At 40.2% G+C, this 20,947-nt stretch overlaps 1 pseudogene; it reads left to right on the top strand.

The window, feature by feature from the left end:
- Positions 1 to 931: 931 nt before the first annotated feature.
- On the top strand, positions 932 to 17,470 carry LOC122468683 (annotated as a pseudogene).
- The last annotated feature ends 3,477 nt before the right edge of the window (positions 17,471 to 20,947 follow it).

Genomic DNA, 20,947 nt, shown 5'->3' with positions numbered 1-20,947 from the left:
GGGATGTATCAAGTAAGAAATTGCTGCTGCTGAGGTCAGAGCGGTTTTTCCCTGCTTTCTCCTCTAGGATTTTGATGGTTTCCTGTCTCACATTCAGGTCCTTTATCCATTTTGAGTTTATTTTTGTGAATGGTGTAAGAAAGTGGTCTAGTTTTATCCTTCCGCATGTTGCTGTCCAGTTCTCCCAGCACCATTTGTTAAAGAGACTGTCTTTTTTCCATTGGATATTCTTTCCTGCTTTGTCAAAGATTAGTTGGCCATACTTTTGTGGGTCTAATTCCGGGGTTTCTATTCTATTCCATTGGTCTATGTGTCTGTTTTTGTGCCAATACCATGCTCTCTTGATGATTACAGCTTTGTAGTAAAGGCTAAAGTCTGGGATTGTGATGCCTCCAGTTTTGGTCTTTTTCTTTGAAATTACTTTGGCTATTCAGGGTCTTTTGTGGTTCCATACAAATTTTAGGATTGCTTGTTCTAGCTTCGAGAAGAGTGCTGGTGCAATTTTGATTGGGATTGCATTGAATGTGTAGATAGCTTTGGGTAGTATTGCCATTTTAACAATATTTATTCTTCCAATCCATGAGCACGGAATGTTTTTCCATTTCTTTATATCTTCTTCAATTTCCTTCATAAGCTTTCTATAGTTTTCAGCATACAGATCTTTTACATCTTTGGTTAGGTTTATCCCTAGGTATTTTATGCTTCCTGGTGCAATTGTGAATGGGATCAGTTTCTTTATTTGTCTTTCTCTTGCTCATTATTAGTGTATAAGAATGCAACTGATTTCTGTACATTGATTTTGTATCCTGCGACTTTGCTGAATTCATGTATCCGTTCTAGCAGACTTTTGGTAGAGTCTGTAGAGTTTTTCATGTATAATATCAAGTCCTCTGCAAAAAGTGAAAGCTCGACATCATCATTGCCAATTTTGATGGAGGAAGGCAAGATTAATAAAGAAGAGGAAGAAAGAGGAGGAAGAGCAATTGACCTCAATTGCAGCTTCAGGTGAGAATTCAGCCAATTCCATGGGGAGGGTTGAGCTAGGGTGGCCTTTCAGTATTTTCCAGTTGAGGCAAAGGTGCTGAGCTTGGGAGTCTCATATTAGCCCATCATTGGCTACAGCTTGTCTCTTGGTGGGGGGAATTTTAACCTTGGGAAGGCAATTAGTTGTGGCTGAAATTCCCAGTGAAAGATGCAGCTGTAAATTTTCAGTAGCCAGTGTCTTAGCAGATGGACAGTGATCCAATCAGCCCTGATGAAGGGATCTGAGAACACCTGTCTACTGGAGGCACTCTGTGCTCATGCTTCCCACTGAGTAACCAGGAAGAAAACAAAAAAAAAAAAAAAAGAAAGAAAAGAAAAGAAAAGAAAAGAAAAGAAAAGAAAAGAAAAAAAATGGATTTAGGAAAAATAGAAGAGCAAAGATAGTATACTGGTAGTGGCAATGTCAATTTTATACCTACCTAGGATTAGAATCAGACATGATTCGGTTTGATTTTGGACAAGTTCAGCTTTTTCTGGGCCTAAATTTCTTGAACTATAGAATGGGATTACTAATGTCCAAAGACCTTGAAATTGGGCCTAGCATAGTCAGCAAAAATGTTGTTACTATTGTTATTTGTATTGTTTCTATTTTTTTTTAATTATTTATTTTGAGAGAAAAAGAGAGAACGTGGGGAAGGGGCAGAAAGAGAGAATCCTAAGCAGGCTCTGTGCTGTTAGTGCAAAGCCCAACCCGGGGCTTGAACTCATGAACCATGAGATCAGGACCTGAGCCAAAATCGAGTCAGATGCTTAACCTACTGAGTTACACAGGCATCCCAGTTCTTTTTCTTTCCTTATTGTTCACTTATTCATTTTGAGAGAGAGGGAGTGGGAATGGGGGAAAGAGAGGAAAGGGGAGAGAGAGAGTCCCAAGCGGGCTCTGCACTCAGCATGGATCCCGACAGGGACTCTATCTCACTACCATGAGATCATGGCCTGAGCTGAAATCGAGTCAGACACCCAATCAACTAAGCCACCCAAGCACCATGGTATTCTTTCTATTTTTATTATTTTTGAGCAATTTAAACTTATTTTCAAGCTCTATTTCCTTTTCCATCACTTCCTAACCTGGTCCTTTACTGTTTTTCTCCTAAAATGAAACTTCCACTTCTATCTTGCTAATTTCCTTTGTTCCTGCACTGTGCTTACACCACCTTCTTTCCTAGACTGCCCTCATTGACCTCCTATAAGACTGCCTAATCCATCTTATCCTTTGAAGGAGTGAAAAGAGCATCTGCTTTAATTCAAGAAGTATAGGTTTAATTCTCAGATCCTCTACTTACTTAAGCTATCTGACCTTGGGTAAGCCACTGATCATATCTGAGGATTGATTTCCTCACCTGTAAATTAGGGATAGCAGCACTTCTCCACTAGCTCATTAGGAGGATTAAATGTGAAAACTAGGTTAAGCTCCCAGCACAGTGTCAGGCACACTTTAGTTGTTCAATAAACAGTAATGATTGGATCTAGTAATAAACCTATTAATACCTAACCACAGAGTCATTCAAAAAACAATTATTCAAAGCCCACAATGTACCTGCTGGGTACAGGGAGATCCAGGAGCTACCAGCCCCTCCCTCAAGGATGATAGGAGTTTCCCAGCTTTCCCCAACTTCATTTGTGCACATCTCCCCTCTCTACCCCTCTCTCCTTGAAACATGCACAGCACAGACCCATTCAGCATCTCAACACAAATCTCTTTGTCATTGTTCTTTACATTTTCTCACATGTCAGTTATGTCTCTCAAAACAGTCTGTGAACTGCCTGAGGTGAGAAACTCTTGTATTCCTTGTATCCAAACACAACACCTAACATCGAAATGGGTACATGCCCAGTTTTCTCTAAGTATTCGCTAGATAAATTAACAAATGAGTATTTAGGATTCTTGATAAGAATCATAAAGGAGAAGTTTCCACTTTGCAGGTAGAGACCTGCTAGTCATGGCATCAATTTTGTACGCTGGGACATAAAAATGCACCTAGCATGCTAGAGTAGTGTTTGGTGAAATTTTTGTTTCACTTTTGAATATGTCACAGGCTGGTTTGTGGTATAAAAATGTATTTCTTACTGTGGACCATAGTAAAAAAAAAAAAAAAAAGTGAAAGAAATACTGCCAGACTGTATGCCACAAGGTTCCTAGCAGCTATGCTGAGCTCCTCATGGACAGAACTAAAGAAGACCCTGGGAACAAAAATCGTCAAGTAGGAGAAATAGTAACTGGGTTCAGAAAGGCTTTCCTAGGGATGGTGGAGATTAGAGAAGATATAGAGTCAAGGGAAGGAATACTCAGGGCTTAAACACAATCCCTCAAACTGCTTATTGTCTGGACAACAAACAGGCACAGCAGGCATACCTTCAAACCTCCAATGCCTTCCCTCAGAAAGACATAAAGTACTTAATACCCTGAAATTGCTCAAGATTTTCCTCTTGTAATCCCTGTTTTCTCCAGAGTTTTAGATCATAATAGAAACTCTATTGCCTACATTCTCTCTACTTATTAATTTGAAAAGTTAGATCAGAATTATTACACCTTGGAGATTTAGTGATAATTTCTTAGTGCAAAATTTGTACACAAAGCTTGACATTATGAGGGCACCATAGAACAACATCTCATGAAATTGAAATTACACTGGAATTCTAAGACAGCTGACTTCCCCCTCTATAGGAGCTTTGGGATTGCATTCAAAGTGTCTTTGACCCAGGCACATCTGGGGATTGGAAACATCTTGCCTGTGGTAATGTTCAGCCTCCTTCCCTTGAATGTTACCTTCCTGAGTCTGTAGTGGTGCAGCTTGAACTCTGGTGCTCTGTTCTGCACAAATGCTTCCCACCTTTCTTCCTAGAGCCTGGGCCTAAGGCCTGTCTGTCTGCTATTTGTACTTTGAAAAGTGCTTTAATTGGGAAAGTAAAATACAATATCAAATGCCTTTTTTGTGCCTTGTGAAAGTCCTCTAAAGCTTAACTTAACTCAAAGAGTTTAAATCAATAGCACCGGCCCATTTTCTAATCACAGGGAATTTAATAATGATCAGGAAAGCTATTGTCAGCCTGATCAGTAGGACTGTTAGGACTTTAACTCTTGGAAAACAGCTTCATGTCAAAATTATTTACTGTTATCATATTAAATGTCACTCAGAAGGGTATTAAAATCTTTTAGAAAGAAAGCGTTATAGGGGCTCTATCAAAATTACTTTATATGCTGATGAGTTGTCTTCTGGGGGAGAAAGCTAAGGCAAGCCTAGAGGTGGGAAGGAATTTTTACCAGAATACACCAAAATCAGGAAGGGAGGGTCTTGGTGTCTGTATCTCTAATTCTGGAAGTCCCTTGAGACACTTCAGTCTAGGGGCTAGAAAGTTTACTTTTATCCCCTAAAGCCTGGAAAACCCCATGGGTCCATCAGGGGAAAAGCTGCTCACTCCAGGTCACTCCAGGACTCCTAGCAAAGTGTAGGACTAGTTGGCTCTAGCAACTTCACCCCATTAATTTTCAGAAATCCCATGATGATGGTATTTTCCTCATGTTCATTCCCAGCCACATGCACTTTGGAGGTGCTGCTGAGGATTCAAATCCCAATTCCCATGCAACAACAGTTGAGTCATTGTGAATTGAACATAATGCTGTTGATTTAGGGATTAAATTTTCAGAGAGAGAACCATTTAACTGGGGAAAATGGCTGGCCTTTAATGAAACCCTGAAGGAAATGGAAAGGGGTGTGGACAACAGGGAATAAACAAAACAAAATAGGACCTAATTGAAAAGCTGGAAAAGGAGGAGGAGCAAGACAGTGAGTGTTTTTCCTGTCAGCACAGGCTTGCTACCTGCCTCTCTGCATGCAGGGGCTCTTTCAGCAACTAAAAGCACTTGTATAGACAGGGGCATAATGAGTACATCTGGGGTTGGTGGAGCCTGTACCTACAGTTGTGTCCTGACATCAGACATTATCCCCCCCATCCCAGGGCTGCTGGCCTCCTGGAGCCCCTGGTCTTTCTTAAACCACTGCCACTAAGTCCAGCACACTTCTAGATGTGAAGCCTGCATCTTGAGTCAGCAGATCTTGGGTGGGGGTGGCACAGCATGCCCACTTGGTACAAATAGAGACCCCATTTCCCCTTCAATTGTTTTAGGAGGTAAGACTTTTAGCATCACACTTCACAGGTTTTAACCACTTTGACTCTTTCAGAAGGTTTTAGCCTCCCAATAAATGTATATTACATGTAGAGCAGAGGCCAAAACACTGGTTTTTTAAATGTTTTTATTTTTATTTTTGGGAAAGAAAGAGATAAAAGGGGGGGAGGTGCAGCAAGAGGGGGAGGAGATTCCAAAGCAGACTCTGCATTGACATCAGTAAGCCTGGTGTGGGGCTCAAACTCAGGAACTGTGAGATCATGACCTGAGCTGAAGTCAGACACTCAACTGACTAGACCACCCAGGCACTCCCAAAGCACTGATTTTATATATTCAAAAACTTACACTCAAAGACAGTAATTGAGCACAGCTGGCAAGTGGCAGCCTGTAGCTGGGACACTGGCCTGGGGTCTCCTCAAAGCTTGTGTACATATCTGTCTCCAAGTACAAAATGAAGACTCGTCCAAGCCTTGTCATCTACAAACTGAGTGACCAAGGGAAATGTCACAATCTCTCTAGTCCTCCCTTTTTTATTCTGTAAAATAAGGATAATAATGTCTAATTTGAAGCTTAAATGTATGTGATGTTTCTAGCATAAGATCTGTCACTTTAAGTACTCAATGAAAGTTTTACTAAAATGCTTCCTGAAAAAGTGCAAGAAAAAATGGCTCTTGAAAGAAAATTGGGAACACAAAGAAACCAGGAAATATGACCCAAATTCTAATGCTTGGTCTACTACAGATGGCTGCTTGGGAGCATTAGGGTATGTCATGGGCATGGGCATGACAATGATATCTGGGTGGAGAGGGCCACTGATAGAGTTACAACACTTATTATATATAGAAAAAGGCCAAATTTAAACATTAAAAAACCAAAATTCAACTAAGTAAATTTTAAAAATCTTATTGGCTTTCTTCACTGATTCTTGAATTGGGTAGCAACCATCGAACAGATAAGAGCAGAGCTCTGAGCCTTTCCACACTATCCAGGGAGGGATCCATACGGCATTATTCCTTGTTCCCATTGTAGCCTAAAATGAAACTTTCAAATGCCAAAGATTTTATTCTATTCTGCAAATAAAAAAGGAGGATGTCCTCAAATTCCTTGCAGCAGGAACCCATTTAGGTGGCACCAATCTTGACTTTCAAATGGAATAGTACATCTACGAAAGGAAAAGTGATGGCATCTACATCATAAATCTGAAGAGAATCTGGGAGGCTAAAGATCCAACATGGCAGAGAAGTAGGGGGACCTTAAGTTCCCTCGTCCCTGAAACATAGCAGTGTTGAGGCCAAAGGACTTTGAATTCCAAGAGTCTGGGCTGCAGAGTGACAGAGACATCTCCAGGGGCCCACGGGGACAAACTGGCAGGCCATAGGTGGGTGATTGCAAACTGGGAGAGATAAAATGGGCATCATAGGCACGAAGAGGAGGGATCCCTTTTTGTGGAGGGAAAAGAGGAGAGAAAGAGAGGCTGTGGAGGTGTAGGACTGTATTTGGACAAGGGAAAAAACAGGGGCTGGGGACGGAGAAAGAGCCAATCTCCAACTGCATGGCTATCTCTTGACTGGGGCCGGCTGCCTTGTTCCCACACCTGGGGAAAAGGGGAGCCAGCTCCAGGCTCAGTAACTAGTTCAGAGGTGGTCTGCAATGGGAGAATGCAACCCTTGCCCTCAAGTGCTGTGGGAACAAGGTACATAACCTTCCAGGGACAAAGACCCTGCCTGCACCAGCCAGCCAGAGGTCATTTATCACTGGGCAGAGCAGCACTTCCCTGGAATCAGGGCTCAGAGAGCGGGACCTTTTAAGACATTGGGGTTTAAAGCCAGGACAAGCACCAGGGAGGCACTAGAGTCAGGGTAGTGGCACAAACCACCTCCTTTGCCCCTGCACGGCACTGTGAAGAAGCCGTCAGGTTGGGCAGAGTGGCCCTTCCATGGAAGTGGGGCATGCAGAGCAGTACTCTTTAGGACATCTGAGTTTGAATCCCAGATGAGCCCCAGGGAGGTGCAGGAGACTGTGGAACAAAAAACGAAAACAAACAAACAAAACAGCCCACTTAGGCCTGCGCAGCACTGTGAGGACTGCCTTAACAAAGTGGTTTACGACACCCAATCTGAGGAGGAGAGACTGGGGTGTTGTTATTTTTCTCACCATCACCGACAGGGCAGAGCTTCTGGAAACAGACAGCAGGCCCACAGTGGAGGTGAAACCTACTTACACAAACCCATGTCCCTCCCTACCTGGTAACTACATATCTACTGGAGCAGTATTGACACAGACTAACCAGACAGTCTCTCCTCCAGACCTGTGCTGCCACCCGTTCCAAAGCACCCAGTGTTTTTGCATTTCCTGATTTAATTCTTGGACAATTGTTATTATACACATATATATATATATATACATATATATATATATATTTCCTTCTTATTTATTCCTCCTCTAGTCTGGTTATTCTGGTTATTGGTTTATTTAAGCAGACATATTTAATCTATTCTCCTTATACCTGTTCTATATCTCCTTCTATCTTTCTGAGAGAGAGAGAGAGAGAGAGAGACCAGAGAGTTTCTCTGCCTGGTCAATTTTCTTTTCTTTTTCCCTGCCTTTGTATGGGATAAGGCCTCTTCCACCAACACTGCCCCCACCCCGTTGTTTTTTTTTTTTTTTTTTTTTTTTTTGCTGTTGTTGCTGTTTTAGTTTAGTTTAGTTTAGTTTAGTTTTCTTTTTTTTTTCTGGAGCCACTTCAACAAACAAATCAAACCACACTGGATGGAGGGTCCAAAACATCACTATGAGTAGGGAGACAAAGCAACCAGAGTCACAACAACAGACAGCAAGTAATGCACTCCAAAAAATACCCCCTGAGGGGCCAGACCCTGGACAGTGTATGACCCCTTTAATATAGTAGTGCTCACGAGTGCAGGACACATAACAAGCTTTTAAAACACATAAGGGATAGAAAACTAGCCAAAATGATGAAACGGAAGAATTCTCCTCAAAAGAAATTCCAGGAAAAAAAATGAAAGCTAAAGAATTGGCTAAAACAGATATAAACAATATAATGATCAATAATTTAGAATAATAGTCATAAGATTAATCTCTGGGCTTGAAAAAAGCATGGAAGACAACAGAGAATCTATTGCTGCAGAGATCAAGGAACTAAAAACTAGTCATGATGAATTAAAAATGTTGTAAATGAGGTGCAAAATAAACTAGAGGCGGTGGCATTGAGGACCGAAGAGGCAGAGGGGAGAATAAATGAAGTAGAAGACAAAATGATGGGAAAAGATGAAGCTGGGAAAAAGAGAGATGACAAAATTCTAGACCCTGAGGGGAGAATTAGAGAACTAAGTGATTCAATGAAACATAATAATATCCATATCATAGGAGTTCCAGGAGAAGAAGAAAAAGAGAGAGAAAGGGGCAGAAGGTGTACTTGAACAAGTCATAGTGAGAATTTTCCCAATCTTGGGAGGGAAACAGACATTGAAATCTAGGAGGGGCAGAGAACTCCCTTCAGACCTAACTTGAATCGATCTTCTGCACGACATATCAGGGTGCAACTGGCAAAATACAAAGATAAAGAGAATTCTGAAAGCAGCGAGGGACAAATGGCCCTTAACCTACAAGGGTAGACACATGAGGGTAGTAGCAGACCTATCTACTGAAACTTGGCAGACCAGAAGGGAGTGGTAGGAAATATTCAATGTGATAAATAGGAAAAATATGCAGCCTAGGAAAAATAAAGAATCCTTTATCCAGCAAGGCTGTCATTCAGAATAGAAGGAGAGGTAAAGGTTTCCCCAGACAAACAAAAACTGAAGGAATTCATCACCACTAAACCACCGCTACAAGAGATCCTAAGGGGGGACTCTGTGAATGGAATGTTGCAAAGACCATGAAGGACCAGAGACATCACAACAAGCATGAAACCTACAGATAACACAATGACACTAAATCCATATCTTTCAATAATAACACTGAATGTAAATGGACTAAATGCTCCAATGAAGACACAGGGTATTGGAATGGATAAAACACACACACAACAACAACAACAACAACAACAACAACAACAAACAAGACCCATCTATTTGCTGTCTACAAGAGACCCATTTTAGAGCCGAGGACACCTTCAGATTGAAAGTGAGGGGATGGAGAACCATCTATCATGCTACTGGAAGTCAAAAGAAAGTGGAGTAGCCATACTTATATCAGACAAACTAGAATTTAAACTAAAGGCTGTTACAAGAGATGAGGAAGGGCATTATATCATATTTACAGGTTCTAGCCATCAAGAAGAGCTAACAATTATAAATGCTTATACACCCAATTTGGCAGCACCCAAATGTATAAGATAATTAATCACAAACATAAGCAATGTTATTGATAAGAATGTGGTAATTGCAGGGGGCTTTAATACTCCATTTACAACAACGGACAGATCATCTAGGCAGAAAATCAATAAAGAAACAATGACCCTGAATGATGCACTGGGCCAGATGGACCTGACAGATATATTCAGAACTTTTCATCCAAAAGTAGCAGAATACACATTCCTCTTGAGTGCACATGGAACATTCTCCAAGATAGATCACATACTGGGTCACAAAACAGCCCTCAATAAATATAAAAGCATTGAGATCATACCATGCACATTGTCACATCACAATGCTATGAAACTTGATATGAACCACAGGAAAAAGTTTGGAAAACCTCCAAAAGCATGGAGGTTAAAGAACATCTTACGAAAGAATGAACGGGTCAACCAGGCAATTAAAGAAGTATTAAAAAATATATGGAAATAAATATGGACAACATATTGGGCAACAGTCCAAACCCTTTGGGATGCAGCAAAGGCAGTCCTAAGAGGAAAATACATTGCAATCCAGGCCTACCTCAAGAAACAAGAAAAAATCCCAAATCCAAACTCTAACCGCACACCTAAAAGAACTAGAAGAAGAACAGCAAAGAAACACCAAGGCCAACAGAAGAAGAGAAATAATAAAGATCAGAGCAGAAGTAAACAATATAGAATCCAAAAACAAAAACAAAACCAGTAGAACAGATCAATGAAACTTAAAGCTGTTTTTTTGAAAAAATAAACAAAATTGATAACCCCCTAGCCAGACTCCTCAAAAAGAAAAGAAAGAGGACACAAATGGATAAAATTGCGAAATTGGACTTAGCACAATCAATCCCTCAGCAATAAAAACAATTACCAGAGAATACCATAAAAAATCATATGGCAACAAACTGGACAACGTGGAAGAAATGGACAGATTCCTAGACACCCACACACTACCAGAACTCAAACAGGAAGAAATAGAAAATTTGAACAGACCCATAACTAGTGAAGAAATTGAATCAGTTGTCAAAAATCTCCCAACAAATAAAAGTCCTGGGCTAGATGGCTTCCCAGGGGAATTCTACTAGACATTTAAAGCAGAGTTAATACCTATCCTTCTCAAGCTGTTCCAAAGAATAGAAATGGAAGGAAAGCTTCCGGACTCATTCTATGAAGCCAGCATTACCTAGATTCCCAAACCAGACAGAGACCCCACAAAAAAGGAGAATTACAGGGCAATATCCCTGATGAACATGGATGCAAAAATTCTCAACAAGATACTAGCACATCGAATTCAGCAGCATGTAAGAAGAATTATTCACCATGATCAAGTGGGATTGATTCCTTGGCTGCAGGGCTGGTTCAATATTTGCAAATCAATCAATGTGATATATCACATTAATAGAAGAAAGGATAAAAACCATATGATCCTGTCAATAGATGCAGAAAAAGCATTTGACAAAATACAGCATCCTTCTTAATAAAAACCTTCAAGAAAGTTGGGATAGAAGGAACATACCTAAACATCATAAAAGCCATATATGAAAAGCCCACAGCTAATACTATCCTCAATGGGGAAAAACTGAGAGCTTTCCCCCTGAGATCAGGAACACAACATGGGTGTCCACTTGCACCACTGTTGTTTAACATAGTGTTGGAAGTCCTAGCATCAGCAATCAGACAACAAAATGAAATAAAAGGCTTCAAAATTGACAAAGAAGAAGTCAAACTTTTACTTTTAGCAGATGGCATGATACTCTACATGGAAAACCTGAAAGACTCCACCAAAAGGCTGCTAGAGCTGATACATGAATTCAGCAACGTCGCAGGGCACAAAAATCAATGTACAGAAATCGGTTGCATTTCTATACACCAATAATGAAGCAACAGAAAGAGAAATCAAGTTGATCCCATTTACAACTGCACCAAGAACCATAAAATACCTAGGAATAAACCTAACCAAAGATGTAAAAGATTTGTATGCTGAAAACTATAGAAAACTTATGAAGGAAATTGAAGACACAAAGAAATGAAAAAACATCCCATGCTCATGGATCGGAGGAATAAATACTGTTAAAATGTCAATACCACCTAAAGCAATCTACATATCCAATGCAATCCCAATCTCAGATACACAACCTAACCTTACGCCTTAAGGAGCTGGAAAAAGAACAGCAAATAAAACCCAAAACCAGAAGAAGACAGGAAATAATAAAGATTAGAGAAGAAATTAATGCTATCTAAACCAAAACAACAGCAACAGCAGCAACAACAACAACAACAAAACCAGTAGAACAGATCAATGAAACCAGAAGCTGGTTCTTTGAAAGAATTAACAAAATTGATAAACCACTAGCCAGTTTGATCAAAAAGGAAAAGGAAAAGCTCAAATACATAAAATCAAGAATGAGAGGAGAGATCACAACCAGCACAACAGAAATAAAAACAATAATAAGAGAATATTATCAGCAATTATATGCCAATAAAATGGGCAATCTGGAAGAAATGGACAAATTCCAGAAACATATACACTACCAAGACTGAAACAGGAAGAAATAGGACATTTGAACAGACCCATAACCAGTAAGGAAATTGAATTAGTAATCAAAAATCTCCCAAAAAACAAGAGTCCAGGGCCAGATGGCTTTCCAGGGGAATTCTACCAAACATTTAAGGAAGAGTTAACACCTATTGTCTTGAAGCTGTTCCAAAAAAATAAAAATGGAAGGAAAAGTTCCAAACTCTTTCTGTGAAGCCAGCATTACCTTGATTCCAAAACCAGACAGAGACCCCACTAAAAAGGAGAACTATAGACCAATTTCCTTGATGAACATGCATGCAAAAATCCTCAATGAGACATTAGCCAACCGGATCCAACAATACATTAAAAAATTTATTCACCATGACCAAGTGGGATTTATACCTGGGATGCAGGGCTGGTTCAATATCCACAAAACAATTAACGTGATTCATCACATCAATAAAAGAAAGGACAAGAACCATATGATCCTGTCAATAGATGCAGAGAAAGCATTTGACAAAATACAGCATCCTTTCTTGATAAAAACCTTCAAGAAAGTAGGGACAGAAGGAGCATACCTCGAGATCATAAAAGCATTATATGAATGACCCAACGCTAATATCATCCTCAATGGGGAAAAACTGAGAGCTTTCCCCCTAAGGTCAGGAACAAGACAGGGATGTCCACTCTCGCCACTGTTATTCAACATAGTATTGGAAGTCTTGGCCTCTGCAATCAGAAAACACAAAGAAATAAAAGGCATCCAAATCAGCCAGGAGGAGGTCAAATGTTCACTGTTTGCAGATGACGTGATACTCTACATGGAAAACCCAAAAGATCCCACAAAAAAACTGCTAGAATTGATTCATGAATTCAGCAAATTTGCAGGACATAAAATCAATGCACAGAAATCGGTTGCATTCCTATACACCAACAATGAAGCGACAGAAAGAGAAATCAAGGAATCAATCCCATTTACAGTTGCACAAAAAAAACCATAAAATACCTAGGAATAAATCTAACCAAAGAGGTGAAAAATCTATACACTGAAAACTATGGAAAGCAGATGAAAGAAATTGAAGAAGACACAAAAAAATGGAAAAAGACTCCATGCTCCTGGATAGGAAGAACAAATATTGTTAAAATGTCAATACTACCCAAAGCAATCTACATTTTCAATGCAATCCCTATCAAAATAACACCAGCATCTTCACAGAGCTAGAGCAAATAATCCTAAAATTTGTAAGGAACCAGAAAAGATCCCGAAGAGCCAAAGCAATCCTGAAAAAGAAAACCAAAGCAGGAGGCATCACAATCCCAGACTTCAAGCTATACCACAAAGCTGTAACCATCGAGACACTATGGTACTGGCACAAGAACAGGCACTCAGATCAATGGAACAGAACAGAGAACCCAGAAATGGACCCACAAACCTACGGCCAACTAATCTTTGACAAAGCAGGAAAGAATATCCAATGGAATAAAAACAGTCTCTTCAGCAAGTGGTGCTGGGAAAACTGGACAGCGACACGCAGAAGAAGGAACCTGGACCACTTTCTTACACCATACACAAAAATAAACTCAAAGTGGATGAAAGACCTCAATGTAACACAGGAAGCCATCACAATCCTCGAGGAGAAAGCAGGCAAAAACCTCTTTGATCTTGGCTGCAGCAACTTCTTACTCAACACGTCTCCAGAGGCAAGGGAAACAAAAGCAAAAATGAACTACTGGGACCTCATCAAAATAAAAAGCTTCTGCACAGCGAAGGAAACACTCAGCAAAACTAAAAGGCAACCAACGAAATGGGAGAAGATATTTGCAAATGACATGTCAGATGAAGGGTTAGTATCCAAAATCTACAAAGAACTTATCAAACTCAACACCTGAAAAACAAAGAATCCAGTGAAGAAATGGGCAAAAGACATGAATAGACACTTCTCCAAAGAAGACATCCAGATGGCCAACCGACACATGAAAAAAATGCTCCACATCACTCATCATCAGGGAAATACAAATCAAAACCACCATGAGATACTACCTTCCACCTGTCACAATGGCTAACGTTAACAACTCAGGCGACAACAGATGTTGGTGAGGATGCAGAGAAAGAGGATCTCTGTTGCATTGCTGGTGGGAATGCAAGCTAGTGCAGCCACTCTGGAAAACAGTATGGAGGTTCCTCAAAAAACTGAAAATAGAACTACCCTATGACCCAGCAATTGCACTACTAAGCATTTATCCAAGGGATACAGGTGTGCTGTTTCAAAGGGACACATGCACCCCCATGTTTATAGCAGCACCATCAACAATATCCAAAGTATGGAAAGAGCCCAATGTCCATCGATGGATGAATGGATAAAGAAAAGGATATATATATATATATATATATATAAATATATATATATATACATATATATATACATTGTATATGCATATATATATATATATATATATATACACAATGGAGTATTACTCAGCAATCAATGAAATCTTGCCATTCGCAACTACGTGGATGGAACTGGAGGGTATTATGCTAAGCGAAATTAGTCAGAGAAAGACAAATATCATATGACTTCACTCAGTGAGGACTTTAAGACACAGAACAGATGAACATAAGGGAAGGGAAACAAAAATAATATAAAAAACGGAGGGGGACAAAACATAAGACACTCATAATTATGGAGAACAGACTGAGGGTTACTGCAGGCATTGTGGGAGGGAGGATGGGCTAAATGGGTAAGGGGCACTAAGGAATGTACTCCTGAAATCATTGTTGCACTATATGTTAACTAATTTAGATGTAAATTGGGGCGCCTGGGTGGCGCAGTCGGTTAAGCGTCCGACTTCAGCCAGGTCACGATCTTGCGGTCCGTGAGTTCTAGCCCCGCGTCGGGCTCTGGGCTGATGGCTCAGAGCCTGGAGCCTGCTTCCGATTCTGTGTCTCCCTCTCTCTCTGCCCCTCTCCCGTTCATACTCTGTCTCTCTCTGTCCCCAAAATAAAAAAAAAATTAAAAAAAAAACACGTTGAAAAAAAAAGTCTTAAAAAAAAATAATTTAGATGTAAATTTAAAAAGAAAATTAAAAAAAAATACTTGCACCAGCATTCTTCTCAAAGCTAGAACAAACAATCCTAAAACTTGTATGGAACCACAAAAGATCCCGAATAGCCAAAGTAATGTTGAAATAGAAAGCCAAAGCAGGAGGCATCACAATCCCAGACTTTAGCCTCTACTACAAAGTTGTAATCGTCAAGACAGTATGGTACTGGCACAAAAACAGACACATAGGCCAATGGAATAGAATAGAGAACCCAGAATTGGACCCACAAATGTATGACCAACTAATCTTTGACAAAGCAGGAAAGAGTATCCAATGGAAAAAAGACAGTGTCTTTAGGAAATAGTGCTGGGAGAACTGGACAGCAATATGGAGAAGAGTGAAACTAGACCACTTTCTTATACCATACACAAAAATAAACTCAAAATGGATGAAAGACCTAAATGTGAGACAGGAAACCATCAAAACCCCAGAGGAGAAAACAGGCAACAGCCTCTTTGACCTCAGCTGCAGCAACTGTGTCTTGCTCGACACATCTCCAAAGGCAAGGGAATTAAAAGCAAAAATGAACTACAGGGACTTCATCAAGGTAAAAAGCTTCTGCACTGCAAAGGGAACAATCAGCAAAACTGAAAGGCAACTGATGGAATGGGAAAAGATTTTTGCAAATGGCATATCAGATAAAGAGTTAGCATCCAAAATCTATAAAGAACTTACCAAACTCAACACCTGAAAAACAAATAATCCAGTGAAGAAATGGGCAGAAGACATGAATAGACACTTTTCCAAAGAAGACAGCCAGATGGCCACCAGACACATGAAAAGATGCTCAACGTCTCTCATCATCAGGGAAATGCAAATCAAAACCACACCGAGATACCACCTGACACCGGTCAGAGTGGCTAAAATTAACAACTGAGGAAACAACAGATGCTGGAATGGATGTGGAGAAAAGGGAACCCTCTTGCACTGTTGGTGGGAATGCAAACTGGTGCAGTTGCTTTGGAAAACAGTGTGGAGGTTCCTCAAAAAATTAAAAATAGAACTACCTTAAAACCCAGCAATACCACTACTAGGAATTTATCCAAAGGATACAGGAGTGCTGATTCTCAGGGGCACATGTACCCCAATGTTTATAGCAGTGCTTTCAACAATAGCCAAATTATGGGAAAAGCCTAAATAAATGTCCATCAACTGATGAATGGATAGAGAAGATGTGGCTTATATATACAATGGAATACTACTTGGCAATGAGAAAGAATGAAATCATGCCCTTTGCAGCAATGTGGATGGAACTGGAAGGTATTATGCTAAGTGAAATAAGTCATTCAGAGAAAGACAGATGTCATATGTTTTCACTCATATTGTGATCTTGAGAAACTTAACAGAAGAACGTGGGGAAGGAAGGGGGAAAAATAGTTACAAACAGAGAGGGAGGGAGGCAAGGAGTCTCTTATGAGAGTCTTAAGTACAGAGAATAAATTGAGGGTTGATGGAGGGGTGGCAGAGAGGGGAAAATGGGTGATGGGCATTGAGGAGGGCACTTGTTGAGATGAACACTGTTCTTGTATGTAAGCAATGAACCATGGGAATCTACCCCAAAAACCAAGAGCACACTGTACACACTGTTATGTTACCCAATTTGGCAATATATTATTTTTTTTTAAATATGAAGAGAAGCTGTGTGAAGCTTCTTTTGGCACTCATGCCAGTTTTGCCACTGAAAACCCAGCTGATGTCAGTATCATATCATCTAGGAATACTGGCCAGACAGCTGTGCTGACGTTTGCTGCTGCTACTGGAACCATACCTCTTGCTGGCCACTCTGGTCCTGGAAACTTCACCGACCAGACCCAGGTTAGCCTTCCAGGAGTCAAGACTTCTTGTAGTTACTGATCCTAGGGCTGACCACCAGCCTCTCACAGAGGCATCTTTTAACCTATCTACCTGCACTATGTGGACATTGCCATCCCTTGCAACAACAAGGTAACTCAGTTGATCTGATATAGTGGAGGCTGGCCAGGGAAGTTCTATGAATGCATGGCACCATTTCACAAAAGCCTACATGGGAGGTCATGCCTGAACTCTACTTCTACAGAGTTATTAAGAGATTGAAAAGGAAGAACAGGCCACTGATGAAAATGCTGTGACCAAGGAGGAATTTTAGGGTGAATGGACTCCTCCACCTCCTGAGTTGACTGGTTTTCAACCTAAGGTTGCAGATTCATCTAAAGTTATGCAGTTGCCCTTTGTGCCTATTAAGCATTTCCCTACTGAAGACTGGTGTACTCAGCCTGCCACTGAAGACCGGCCTGCAGCTCTTCCTGCTCAGGCCAATGAATGGGTAGGAACAACCACTGAGCAGTCTTAAGTTTCTCTTCCACAAAGACAAATAGAATGGAATAAAGGTTGATGGAAAATAAACAGTTTCTAAAAAAAAGGAAAAGATAAGAAAAGGGAAGGGAAAAGAAAGGAGCTCTTAGGAGATGTACAAAATGGAATACTTATAGGCAGAAGCGAGTGGGAAAAGGAAGTTATTTTACCAAACAATGACTGCTTGTGGCAAAGTCATTTTCTTTTAGGGAATGGCAGGAGTGTATCAGGCAGATTACCTCACTAATGCCGACAGTAGTTCCCGATTGGTTTAAGATTTCATTTCTGGGAGAGGCTGAAACTGTAATTAAGCCTTGGTTTGGTGATGTGGGCCTTAGCATAAGTAACTCTATTTTGGGCCTGCTGTTTTGTTTTCTAACATTACCAAAACCTGTGTGTTAGAACTACCAACAGACCTCCTTAGTCCCAGGGGCTACATATAGCCTTGAGACATTAAATTATCAATGAGAGCGAAAAGTTTTTCTTCTACCATATTCATACCTTATTCAGACTTACTGAAGCTCTTATGGATGAAAAGGAGAAGGAATTTCAGGATTATGCCAGAGATGTAATTGAACTTGAGTCTGAATAAATAAATAAATATATTTATCCTCTTGTAAAAGCTGTATGGGAAGGACATGGAGGTGGCTGTGGACCAGTTTTTTGTGGATAGAGGTGGATTACGACCAGTTACCAGACAAACGATGTCACTGGAGTCCAGCTCCCTTTTTATAACTCTCAGGGATCAAAATATAATAATTTTCAAAAGTCTAAGGGAAGGATAGATTTTATATGGTAGAAAAAAAGTTTATTTTTTTAGGGGAACCTGGGTGGCCTGTAATGCCTGAAGTTCCAAAACCTCCCACAAAAGACCACCAGAGTCGTAAGTCAAAGCCAAGCGACAAGGGTCGTTTATTGCAGGTTTGAACCTGGACCTCCACGCACTCTTTGCCGGTGACGCTAAGAGGCCACGATCAGGGTTGGTACAGCGTTTTTATAGACAGAGACAAATAGCACAGGGGAGGGTTCAAATTATGAGGGGCCTGATTAGTTGATTTTAAACTAAGGACATTTGTTGTTCTCTCATTGGGCGTCCTTTGTCCTTTGGTGGGAAGGCTTTGTCCGTTACTTGTGGCGGGAGAAAAAGGGGGAAGGGGGAAGGGGGAAGGGGAAGAATGTGTTAAGCAAGCAGGTTTACAGAAGTGAGAAATGCGAGAAATGCCGGTTAGTTTATGTACAATTACTCATTCCATTACATATCAGACTACATTTAGGAAGTTTCACAACCCATTCTACTACACAGCGGGTTACATTCAGGAAAGGTCTCACAATGCTCGTAGCAAACAGCAAGCAAAACAGACTTCTCAGCAATTGTATTTCTTATCAAAGATCCATAATAAGCAGAAAAGAGAACTTAGCTTTAAACTAAGGCAGGGCTGTCATTTGGATTTAAAGCTGTTCTTTTCATGGCCCAGTTGGCTAAACATCTTGACTCTGGGTTCCAGCTCAGGTCATGATCTCATAGTTTCATGAGTTCAAGTCCCATGTTAAGCTCTGTGCTGACAGTGCAGAGGCTGCTTGGGATTCTCTCTTTCCATCTCTCTCTGTCCCTCTCCCACTCCCCTCTCTCTCAAAAATAAATAAACTTAATAAAAATTAAAAAAAAGAATATTTTATTTTTAACACTGAGAAGACTAAGTTGTAGCTAATATTATGAGCCACAAATAAATAAATTTTATGGTTATAATTTGTTAATAAAGCTTCTCTTCACCTATGTGCAATGTATATATATACATTACTTAGAAAGACCTAAGTATCAATGTTGATGAGAAGGATCAGAGGTATTAATAGTTTAAAATAATAGTTGGCCAAAATGTCTTGTAATTGTCTATCTTCTCCACCAAATAAAAGCTTGGGAGGGACCTTGTCTGTCCTGTTCCACGTTTAGCTCCAGAATAGAATGCCTTTCACATGGTAGGTGCACAGAAGACATTCATTGAATGGACACATGTTGAATAAAAAATTCATAAAGTAAACCAGGTAGGACTAATCAAACTTGATTATTTGGTATTGAATATGTTGATCAAAATTGCAATTTTAGGATCTTAAAGACGTGCGCATATAGCTGATGAAGGAGCATGGGGCAAGCTGAGGGCAAAGTACAGGCTAATAGCACCATCCCGCCCCCACCCCAAGTTGGGATATGTATGATATTCCTTGGACACTCCTGGATACCCAAAAACAGGAAAGGAGGAAACAACAAATGGTTAAACTGTTAAGAATCAACCAGTTTACCAAAAAAAAAAAAGGCAATCTTACTAACAGCCTAAAGTCCAGGAACTCACTACTGTCTTAATGTTAATGCTTTGCCAGAAGGAAAAACAACCTTAGCTTGACAATAGCTAGGCCTCCAGTTTTAAGCATGTGAACTTCTCTTTGGAAACTCCCTCTTGACTTTATTTCCATAAAATGGTCACCACCCCCACCCCACCCCCACACCTGCAGTGCAGCTCTTTCTGCCCAAGGGTCCTGTCCCCATGCTTTAATAAAATCGCCTTTTTGCACCAAAGACTTCTTTAAAAATTCTTTCTTGGCCATCAACACCAAACCCCATGAACTCCGCCACCACCTCAAAACTTCATCATAGCCAGTTCTTGATTATTCCTTATTTAGTTTATACATACTTCTAGATCATCACCCAGTATCTCTCTTGCTGCTCATTTGCTGCCCATTTTTTCCCATTTTATTTGTTTGCAATATATGACCACGTCAGACAAAGACCAGTTAAAGCCAGGTAATGTTGTGAAAGTGTTCACTCTAGAAAAAACCTGCATCTGAGACAGTGGGGGTGATTGGGTAAATGGGATTTGAGGAGGTCTGTATCTGGTTATTCATCTGTTTTTCCTGGTTCTCACAGCCATATAAAATTCAAGTGAGAGGCCTTACTTTCTTAGAATCTTCCATGAATTGAGAGCACTGGCAATCTGTCTGGGGCCACAGTAATTGAAATTAATTGGATTTTAGAGATAATAACATTTATGCTAATGTGGTGATTGAGAGAAGACAATAGTCCCAGAGATAAGTAAGGAGAAATGGGGCAGGAGGATTTGCAATCCCAGCAGGAGAGATTGGGAGTCTTGGTGGGGAGCTGCTGGAGTGGGTGGGGGTAGGGATGAAAGACAGGAATTTGTAAAGAACTGGGAGGTTTTAGGGAAGGAGCAAGGGGGAGGGAGAAGTAGAAAAACCTCTTCAGATAGTGATAATAGTAATATTAATAGTGCCAGTTGTCCCTTATGAAGTGCTTCTTATGTGCACTATGTGCATTATGTGTTCTAAATTTATGTCATTTTATCCTCATAACAAACTCATGAAGTATATACTATATAGTTTTTCTTATTAAAAGCAATAGAGAAAACCATGTTTAAGAAGAGTTTAAATAACTTCTCCCAGGTTGCTTGGCCAATATATATGCAAA

Source organism: Prionailurus bengalensis, chromosome B1 (genome assembly GCF_016509475.1).
Source record: "Prionailurus bengalensis isolate Pbe53 chromosome B1, Fcat_Pben_1.1_paternal_pri, whole genome shotgun sequence".
Taxonomy (NCBI): Eukaryota; Metazoa; Chordata; class Mammalia; order Carnivora; family Felidae; genus Prionailurus; species Prionailurus bengalensis.
This window is presented reverse-complemented; position numbering and strand designations above follow the sequence as displayed.